Source organism: Telopea speciosissima, chromosome 11 (assembly GCF_018873765.1).
Source record: "Telopea speciosissima isolate NSW1024214 ecotype Mountain lineage chromosome 11, Tspe_v1, whole genome shotgun sequence".
Taxonomy (NCBI): domain Eukaryota; kingdom Viridiplantae; phylum Streptophyta; class Magnoliopsida; order Proteales; family Proteaceae; genus Telopea; species Telopea speciosissima.
In genome coordinates, this window is record NC_057926.1 from 12,234,956 (window position 1) to 12,246,308 (window position 11,353).

Sequence of the window (11,353 nt, forward strand, 5' to 3'; positions counted from 1 at the left end):
CTAATCATGCCAACAGTAAAGCATATATCTGGACGTATGCACATCATCGCATACATCAGACTACCTACTGCTACTGCATAGGGTATTTTGGACATTTGTTTTCTCTCTTCATTAGTCTTAGGGCATTGGTCTAGGTTGAAAGTACATACCTTGTCCATTGGAGTGTCTATGGGTTTCGAGTTGTTAACATGGAATTACTCAAGGACTTTCATTATGTAAGTCTCTTGAGACAAACTAAGAAGTCTCCTTGTGCGACAAAGTTGGCCTCACCCATGTCCTTCATCTCAAAAGTAGAAAACAACCACTCTCTAGTGGCGACAATCAACTCAATGTCATTCTCAACCAGCTTCCAAGGCCTCATGGAATGGCCTTTCTGAAGTGGCTTGCTTGTTGAAACCTCGAATCAGGACGTGCGTTTGGCAAAGCGCCTACTCCCCTACTAATCAAAGGCTCCAGCCTCGGGAATGGATGAGTAACAACATCTTAGTGGTCTACAATCAGGTTGTTTTAACAAGCTAGGTAAGCCAGATAGGCTAAACTAGTAGTTTGTAGTTCCCCAAGCCAGCCAAGAGTTAGGGTAGGTCCGCAGCTTGGTCAATCAAGACTGCTCCTTCAGTGGACTCCATTCTTTTCTGTCAGGGGAGGCATAATTGTTAGATTGTAAACTGCTCTCAGGCAAGAGTCAGTTTGGTTTTTTTCATGTTTCTAAGAGCGGTCTTATCAAATAAGGAATCAAACCGCTCCTGGTGTTCGAACTAGTCATTAATGGTCGGCTTAATTGGTTTCTACTCCTGTTACCTGGCTATAACTCAAAAGCTTACTTACGCTTTCCATCTTCCTCGGTACCAGCCAACACGGTCTCAATGTTGAGAGTCACATGCCTTACTCGAGTAGGGGCTCTGGAGCAATCAAACTACTATGCTACCGCGTCAAAGCATGCTAACGCAACAAGAAAAGCCTTACCCAAGGTGGTCGTAGATCACAAACACGCAACTGTGCTCTATGATCAACTCGACCCTTGTCTTTTAGGAGGAGCGGGAAGTATGTGAAGATCAAGATCTTTCTCCAAAGTTTTCTGTGATTCAAAACCTAGCGAGAGTTGTTTCAAGGCTCCAAATGAAGGTGTCATCAACATATAAGAATAGGATAAGGAAACCTTCCTTGGACCGTTAACATACACGTAGTGGTCTTCTTCAATCATTTCAAAATCTATAGAAGTAATGGCATGATGAAATCTAATGTACCAATGCCTGGACGTTGCTTAAGGCCATAGATGGAACATTTGAGATGACATACTTTACGCTCTTGTCCCTCCTTTGCAAAAACCCACAGGTTGAGCCATAAAGATCTCTTTGTCCAGTTCTCCATTAAGAAAAGCAGTTTTAACTTTCATTTGGTAGAGTTTCAAATCCAACTTTGTGACAATGGCTAGAATGAGGCGTATAGAGGCCATTCTCACCACAGGGGAGAACGTCTCATTGTAGTCTACACCCTCTCTTTGGGTATATCCCTTCGCCACAAGGCGTGCCTTATACTTGTCAATTGAACCATCTACCTTGCACTTTATCTTCAAGACCCATTTGTTTTCAATGGCTTTGTAACAAGGCAGAAGGTCAACTAACTCCCAGACTTGGTTCTTACTCATAGAACTCAACTCATCTTCCATAGCAGCTTGCCACACAAAGGGATCTTATCCTTCGGGTTGTACGCTTTCACTAAGTGGCGCGCTCCCACTGATCTCTGATGATCACTCTCACCCTCTCTGATGATCTCATGATGAATTATTAATTCCCCACCTTTGTTAAGAGTAAGTGAACTATTTTCATCAGTCTCTATCTCAAAAAGATCAAGATCTCTGCCAGTGTCTCTAATACTAGAAAAATCGGTCTCAAGAAAATCAACATCGCGGGAATCAGTCTCGGTCATTCCTCCATTTTGATATCCACCGTACATTACATAGCCTTTTGAGCTATCGGAATATCTTATAAAGATACTCTTTTTATCTCTAGGGCCAAATTTCCCAAACTTATGGGAGGTGTCATGAACATATCCCGCACATCCCCATGGTCGCATATGGCCTAAAGTGGGCTTTGCATCTTTCCACTATTCATAGGGAGTGGAAGGAACTGATTGTGATGGCACGCGATTAAGGATGTAGGCAGCGGTCAAAAGAACATCCCCCCAAAAAGATATTGGGAGGTTGGCCTGCGCCATCATCGATCTAACCATATCTAAAAGTGTCATATTCCTACGCTCTGCTACACCATTTTGCTACGAAGTGTAAGGAATAGTTAATTGTCTGGTGATTCCTTTTTCCTCACACAGTTCTTTGAATTGATCTAACAAATATTCGCATTCTCGGTCAGTATGTAGAGTTTTTAAGCTCTTGCCTTGTTGATTCTCAACCTCTCCTACAAAGCGTTTGAAGCAATCTAATGTTTCGTAGCGATGAGCGATCAAAAAAATATAACCATATCGTGAATCATCATCTATGAAGGTAAGAAAATAAGAAGCACCATGACATGCTTTCATATTCATTGGTCTGCAGATGTCCGAATGGACAAGCTCTAGGGTCTGGGTTGCCCGAATTGCCTTTCGAAAAGGCTTTTGGTGGGCCTTACCAGTTAAACAGGGCTTACATTGTCAAGCCTGCCCCTAACTAACTGAAATTTTGGATGAAGGACACGGACCTCTAACCAGTCACCCAAACACACTGTGGAGCATCACTCCAGTGGTTGAACCCCTGAGGATGTCCTCCTACATACCTGCCAGAAGATAGATTGTAGACCTATGCAGTTGCACTGCCCACAACATGATGTACTGCATAAAACCCAAGTATTCTCTCTCTTATCCATAAATGTGGGGCCCACACCTGTACAAACGTGTATTAGACCTTGGGTGAGGTGTTGGTGCAAAGCCCAAGCCCTGGGCCAAGCACCTGTGCAAGCACAGGGCCTATACACATTGTTGTATTCTCTGGGTGATGCACTGGGCGATTGGCCGAATCACCCAGAGTGGCTAAATTGTGTATTTTGGACTCCAGACATGTGGGGACCACCCATACAGACCATGAACACCTTCTAGGGGTAGATGGGAATTTTAGGAACCTTTACCCACCTCTGGAGCCACGTGGACCGCACCTAATAGCTAGAATGGTCCAGAATGCAGTTAAAAATGCATTCTGGAAGGAGGGGCCCAAAACCAAACAGACCCCAGTAGGGGCCAGCATTATAAATAGAAGGGGGGTAGTACATAATTCGTTTACTGCCCCAGCTGAAAACAGAAAAGGAGAGAAAGAGAGGAAGAAAAGAGAGAGGAAGAAGAAGAGAAGGAGGATCACTGAGATGCTGCCTACCCTCTATTCTTGCAGCCCATTCATCCTCAAGTAATGAACTTTACCACCTGATGCTAATGTTCTTAGTATTTCCTTGTGGATCCCTTCTCTGAGATGGTGTTTTTGGCTAAGTAAAGCCCAGAACACCTTGGAACTGCTTTGGGGTGCCTCATATCTAACATGTAAAGCTGTTGCATGTAAGATCTGAGCATTTTATATGTGATTTTATTACTGATATACAGTTGAGACTGAAACCAGTCTCTGTGCCAGACTACACTGCCCAGTTACACCCAGAACAGGCAGTCTAGGCATGGATTTGCACATGCATGCTGATCCTTGCTTAGGTTAATGTTGGAACAACATCCTACCATGAAAGTATACGTGGAATGAGCCTTGCATGCAGCCCAAATCATGGCTCTGAGCTGGAACACAGCCTGGGCTGCTGTTCTCTGAGTTGTCTGGACAGCTTCTGGTTTCCAAATGGGTGAACCAAGCCAAAAACCATCGGGACCAGTGGATTGTACCTTAAACATGGTCCATGACCATCATACATGCATTCATGGTCGATCCTATGGCTGCCCATGCAACAAAATCCAAGAAAATAGCCCAGAACTCGTCTCAAACAGGCTCTGGGCGATTGGCCCAATCACCTAGTGAAACGCCCAGAGATTTATTTTGGGCTGTATTGATGTCTAGTCTCTGTGGGCCTTTACCAATGGGCTATGTACTATGTGTGGGAGTGGTAAATGACCAAAATACCCCTCTTCATATATGTTGCTGATATTCATACCTTGGGTACCCAAGTGGGCCCCACAGGGCCTGTAACCATGCCAGGGTTGATCCAGCTAAACTGCTGACCTGGGTACTATTTTATATGACTATCTAGACCATGTACAATTGATTCTACTGCTATGTACCAAATCAGATCCTATTCCACATCTCTGGATGTTGCACCGGGACATGGACCCGAAAGCCCAGTGCAAGACCCAGAAAATTCCAAGTAACACTAGACTAAACATCGAGTCAAACCAGTGAGCCTAGACCAACACTAGGTTATCAAAATAGCTTGAAATATAATTTGACACATATTTTTTATTTAATAAATTACGAATCAATCCCGTCCTCGAGGTGCACAGTCAAACGCCGGCCGAAACTGAACCAACAACTGAACCAGTAGGACCAGCCCAAGGTGAGTGAAATTACATCGTGTATGTAAATGTAACATAACTAATATGCTGAAATGAATTATAATATAATGATATTATACTGTTTACTTATTGCATAAATTTTGAAATCTGAAACAAAGATATGTTGACTGCTGGAATCTGTGAATGAACATTGAATGCTGTATGTGGATTGTTAGACTAGATGTCATAGCCGGCTTGGAAATGAGGCCAGTGGTAGCCCGTAGAATGGGATGCGATTGACACCACCCGACTCATACGATGCCATATAGATGCATTGGGCTAGAGTTTCATCACCCGTGCTACATACCCTTGCCAATAGGGGTTAAGGTGTTGGATGCCTATGGGAGTGACCATATGAATGAGAAAAGAAAAGTAAAGAAAAGAAAAGAAATGAAGGAAATGTTATTGCACCGAAAAGGTGATTATGGGCTGTAAGCCAGAGAAAAGAAAAGTGATAAAAAGGATGGATGCCTCACAGGTTAATCCCAGAGCGTTGGTCGGGCTGACCTTGGTGACTGATGCGGGAGCTGATCGGTCCTCTCCGACAACTCAATGGGTGTATCGTGGGAAGGGGTTAAAAGCCTACACCAGGGATACATGTATTGGGGATTATAGTAGCACTAACCCGCCTTAGTTGTGATGTTAGGTGGCTAATAAATAAAATGAACTACACCTCATGTAGGACTCATATGGTTGTGATTGCATGTGCATGCATGGTGATGTATTTCATTCACGGGCTCGGTGGAGCTCACACTCTGTTATATATGTTTTTCTGTTAGATGATCCTACAGGTGGATGTTACTATGGCAGGGAAACTTATCACCTGGAGGCGAGCTATAGTGGTTATGATTGTATTGGTATGGACCCGGACGGAGGTCATAGCGATGGTGCGAGTGTTTTCTATGATGGCTGAGGATGACCCATGAAGGGTGTTGCTGCTGACTCTTTTTGTCTTGGGGACTGCTTTTATTTTTGTCGAAGTTTTTCCTCGTTTTACTTTACAGCTTTCTTTTTTTGTGGCTCGGGTTATCCTGCCCTGTATAAATTTCTTTTGTTTAAGAGTTGTATATGGTAGAGATAGGTACTACTGTTTTCCTTGTGGGAGTGGGAGAGGGAATGAACAAACATAGTACTGTATATATTTTCATTTCCTGTACTGCTACTCTTTTTAAATGCTTCAATGTAAATATAATTTTTTGCCGCACTCTGAGTTTTACATTATGTACTATGGTGGATGTGTGTGTCTGTGAATGGAATAACTGCTTCTAGATCCGTGGGATTTGGCAGATTGTTGTCATGCAATTCGGGTCACCTACCTAATCCTCCCAGGGGGTGGTTTGGGGTGTGACAGAGCTTGGTATCAAAGTGAGAAGCTCTTTCTACATTCACAGACAGTGGAATAGGATTAATAAATTGCAAGAAAATAAAAAATATAATAATTAAAAATTACAGTGGGCAAATGTAAATAAAAGATAGAACACACACTTAAAACTTTAATAAAGATTAGCTGTGGCAGAAGCCATTACATAAAATTCAAATGGAAGTACTACTTCCAATTACATCTGCAGAGGGAAAAAAAAAAAAAACTACATCAAGTCAGGCTAAAGTAAGGGGACTAGATCCTAGGTAAGGAACTGATGCTGGAAGGCTACTCCTCAGGAGGAATATCGCTCGGCGGAGGCTGAGTCTGTCGAGAGTCAACACAATAGTAGGAGTCCAAGAAGTCTAGGCGCTGCTCAACAGAACCTACTCTCCCCTCCAGGGAAGTGAAGCCCTGATCCATCCGCGATGATATCTGCGCCAGCTGGGTGTGGAGACCTCGAAACTATGCCATCATATCAGACCACCCATAAGACTCTGGCACTTGAGAACTAGAAGCACCGATCGGCCCATTGGGAGGTAAATCTACAAACTGTGTACCAGTGTCCACTGGATCACCCTCTTTCTCATCCAAACCTGCCCGCTCTACTACCTCCTGCTCCATCTTCATCTCCTCCTCAAACTCAGGATCACTCTCAAGCTCCCCCTGCATCTTCATCTTCTGGATGGAGGTCTTGCTGATGGGTTTCGACCTATCACCATCCTCATACTCTCCAACCAGTGTAACCCCAAAATACTGGAACAAAAGAGTTAGGTCCCATAGGGCAGGTTCCCATCTGATGGGTTCTGTGCGTGGTAAAGCATCACCTGCATCAATAAGTATAGGAGGTTGATCACTGGACCCCTCTTACCAGCCCCTAGTAGACAATATGTGATATATGCCTGGAGCATAGAAATACTACCCCGGTTTCTGCCCCCTTTGGATAGATGTTATAAGAAATGCACCTACTGATGATCCTAGCTGTAGGTTATCTGCCTCATACCTTGGAATCCCATCCATCCCAGTCAAAGCTCTGAAGACCGTCCTCTTGGTCTCTGGAGAAAACATGTCAGAAATATCTACCCGAGGCTTATAGTAACACCTGTCGCCTGTGTCGGGCAATCCCAGTATCTCTACTAGAATGGCAGTGATAAACTTCATATCTACCCCCTTCACCCTGCTCTCCAGACCAAACCCTTGCACCCTAGAGGCTGGTACAAGGTTATAGTGGAAGTACCGAACCAGGTTCGGGTAGCATGGCAGCGTGGGTGACAACATCGATGCCCAGCCTAGGGCATTAAACTTGCCATAGAGCCCATACTGATGGAAGTCACCAACTTGCACCACCCTTCCATTCACAATGTTCTTGGATTTGAACTTCTCCCAGTCTTGCGAATGATCGTACCTGGAAAACCAAAAGTGGTCAAACTCCGGTTCCTCGGACGAGGAATCATCTTTGGGCGATGCAGCGGGTACTGCCGAAGGCAAAGAAGGCACAGGATCAGACCGCAAGCTTTTGCGGGTCACTGCCTTCCTCACTGTACTGTGTCTACCACTTGTGGACATAATTGCTGCAAGCAAGAAAGGAAAACAAAAATGACTTAGGGCTTGGAATCGGAAATTCTAACTAAAATAAAAGGAAAATGTGGACAGCAATCCAAGATGAAGAAAATGTGAAGAAATCTTACCCTAGACTCACGTGGATGCGCGAAAGACTTGCGGAAACACTTGGATTTGGTGTGGAATAAGTTAAATAGGCCTTTGGAGCTCTACCCTAGGGGTTTGGAACACTTAGAATGAAAAATGGAATGAATTTGTGAGCTCTCGGATTGATATAACATGTGCCCCGATTCTTTGGGCGATGGAGCCAAACGCCCAGTGAAACGCCCAGAGAATGGATTTTCAGCAGGATTTGAACTATTGATGTATGGACTTATGGTTTTTACACTAAAATGGCATGAATAACATAACTACATCATTTGAATGATTATGTGAATAATATATATATATATATATATATATATATATATATATATATATATATATATATATATATAAAATATAATAATCATAAATAATCAATAATGAATAAATAAATCAATAATAGGCAAAATTAAATAGGTGTATACTAGAATAAGATGAGGAAGTAAGTGATCTGAGGGACTAAATTTCTCTCTTTATAAGGCTTAATTTGAGTATAATTATTATATTTAAATACTATATGTTTATATACATGTATGTATGAACCACTGTGTGAGTGATGTTGTGCAAAACTCAAACATAGATACGTAGGCATATGATGATCTGTGGTTGTAGAGTCTTGGGAAGTTAGGCATTACCTAGGACATTGTGCTTGCAAGTAGGCCATACTCTACCCATAACCTAGCCCAACTAAACCCAATAGGTTACAGAGTAAAACAAAAACCCCAAGCACTGCACCTATTCTTACCTAAGAAGTGTGTGAACCCACTGTGTGCAACCTCGAGCTGACCCATTTAATTGTCTGTCTATGCTACTTTATTTACCTATAGTGCTTAACATAATTTTTAAGTTAAGTAGCCATAGTAACTTGATACTTAGAAATTCTCTATGGCAGGACCTGATTGTGTTGTTCGGGCTTGGAGACCCCAGCAACATGCTCTACATTAGACGAGTGAGGAAGACACTAGCTTGGATACGAGAGATACAGTCCCGGGCCGAGAACCAACTGATTGTCTTCTTGGTACTTGCAGATACTAGTGGACTGGAAGGTCGTGCCATCTACCTTTCCCTAGCAGACGAGGTTAGGGGTGATATAGGATACCTTTACGTACAGGCTCTTATCACCAGGACGAAGTTGGAGAGACTTGCATGCTAGGTACATAAGAAATTGCTGCTTAATATAAATCTTCAACATAACATCATGCATAACATATCATGGTATAAAACACTCCACGAACATAAAACACTCAACAAAAGCATTCAATAAATAACATACCTCATTGGGATGATAACATTATGACATTGGAACTGTGGAATCGATAATGTACATGTGATAGTTAGGAATTATATATTGTTCCCGATATATGTGTGGGGAAATATTAAACATATAGCTTCTCTCAGAACATCAATCATGGTCAACACTAGATCCAACCGAGGTGGTCGTCGTGGAAGACGCCCTCGATTTGTTTCAAAAGTTGAGCTACCGGGCGGAGCCGAAGCTCAGAATTTTGAAGTGTCAGTTACTTCGCTGAGGGTACCAATGGCTGCCCAAGCTACTACTGCTGTACCTCAGCCAGGTATGACAGTTGGAGAGGTGAACGCCTCCATGACCACCATGATGCGGACCATACAGCAACAATAGGAATTGTTGGGCCAAATGTCTACACAATTTGCGACCATGATGCAAGGGCGAGCAGTGCCACCACCACCACCCAACCGGCCGATACAATTCTCACCACCTATGCCTCAACACATAGCGGAAAACTCTACAGCTAAGGCGATAGAGAGATTCAAGAAACTCTAGCCGCCCCCATTTTCCAAGTTAAATTCTAAGGCAATGCAACCGGAACGGTGGATTGGCGCCTTGGAAAAGGCATTTGACGTACTTGAATGTACGGATGTGCAGAAATTGACATGTGCTGGATATCAGCTACAAAATGAGGCAGAGACATAGTGGAAGGCAACCAAGCCCAATCTTGAAGCAACTCATCCAAATCCCACCTGGGAGCAATTCAAAGAAATTCTCTTTAAGAACTACTTCCCTAAGAGCTTTAGGGACAAGAAGGAAGCTGAATTCTCTGCACTCGTGCAAAGAACCAAGTCCGTGTTGGACTACCAGCAACAGTTCAAAGATTTATTCCATTTTGCTCCAGAACACCTGAAAGGGGAAGCTAGTAAGACGAAGAAATTTGAGAAAGGACTCAAACTAGAGATCGGGTCCATCTTGTCCATCATGGATATTCGGGACTACGCACAAATGGTCAACAAGGCGAAGACCATGGAAGACAGATTGAAAGAGAAAGAGAAAGAGAAAGCTTTTTGTTGGCCGAATAAGGTTTTTCGAGGAACTAGTTTGAGCCCTAACCCGACTCTGTATCGGAGACCAGATATGGACCAGAACCCTTTTTGCTCCACTTATAACTGGCCTGCCCAGTCAACTGCAAGTCAAACGACAACTGTGGCTTCGCCAGCCCGACCTGCAATGAGCCAAGTGAGCAAGGCCTCATCACCGATTGTGTTGTCCAACAGACGTTACATGTGCCACAAGGTAGGACATATGGCTAGGGAATGCATACACCACAGATACAACACTTACTCGCCAAACCAGTCCCACGCTCGACCTTTCTAGCCATGGGACAATCGGACTAGAGGAAAGGTGTTCGCGTTAACTAATGAGGAAGCAGAGGCAAATCCCGAAGTGTTGACAGGTAAGTCCATTGAACATGACTAAATTGTAGGGAATAACCTGTGGATACAAGAAACTTAATTGCATCCTTAATGTTACTACAAACCCTAGGTACCCTGATTGTCTCGTCCGTCCCTGCGCGGGTATTATTCCACTCGGGTGCATCCTACTCCTTTATTTCCAACACTTTTTCAAGTAGGATGACTGTTCAACCAAGGGACATCGGGCATGATTTAGTAATCAGTACACCAACTGGTAGTGTCGTAAGCCTGAAGGAAGTCTACGACCCCTGTCTGGTGGAAATTTGTGGGAAGAACTTAACCGCACAACTGATTAAGTTCAACATGAAGGATTTCGACATGATACTAGGCATGGATTGGCTATCCTCCTATGGAGTGAACGTCATGTGTGCGGAGAAGAAGATTACATTCAAGTTAGATGATGGCTCGATTTTCACCTACCAAAGTGAATCGATGAGGAAGCCCAAAAGAATAACTTTATCCGCCCTCCAGGCATGAAAGTTGCTGGATGATGGATGTCAAGGCTATTTGGCCATGGTAATGGATACCGAGGCAAAGATAAAGCCTTTGGAAGATCTGACCCATCTACCGCCTGATTGTGAGATGGAATTCGCAATCGATCTGATTCTTGGTATGGCACCAGTATCCAAGGCACCATACCGAATGACACCCATTGAGTTGAAAGAGTTACAGGTCCAATTACAAGATCTGTTGAAGAAAGGATTCATACGACCTAGCGTGTCTCCCTGGGGAGCACCCGTGCTATTCGTGAAGAAGAAGGATGGTAGTATACGACTGTGCATCGACTATCGAGAACTGAATAAACTGACGATCAAGAACCGATACCCGTTACCACGCATCGATGACCTATTTGATCAACTGCAGGGAGAAAAATTTTTCTCCAAGATTGATCTTAGGTCCAGATACCACCAATTGAAGATCAAGAGCGGTGACATTCATAAGACGGTTAGAACTCGGTACGGATATTATGAATTTCTTGTACTATTGTTCGGGTTAACTAACGCCCCGACAGCATCCATGGACATGATGAATAGAGTGTTCCGT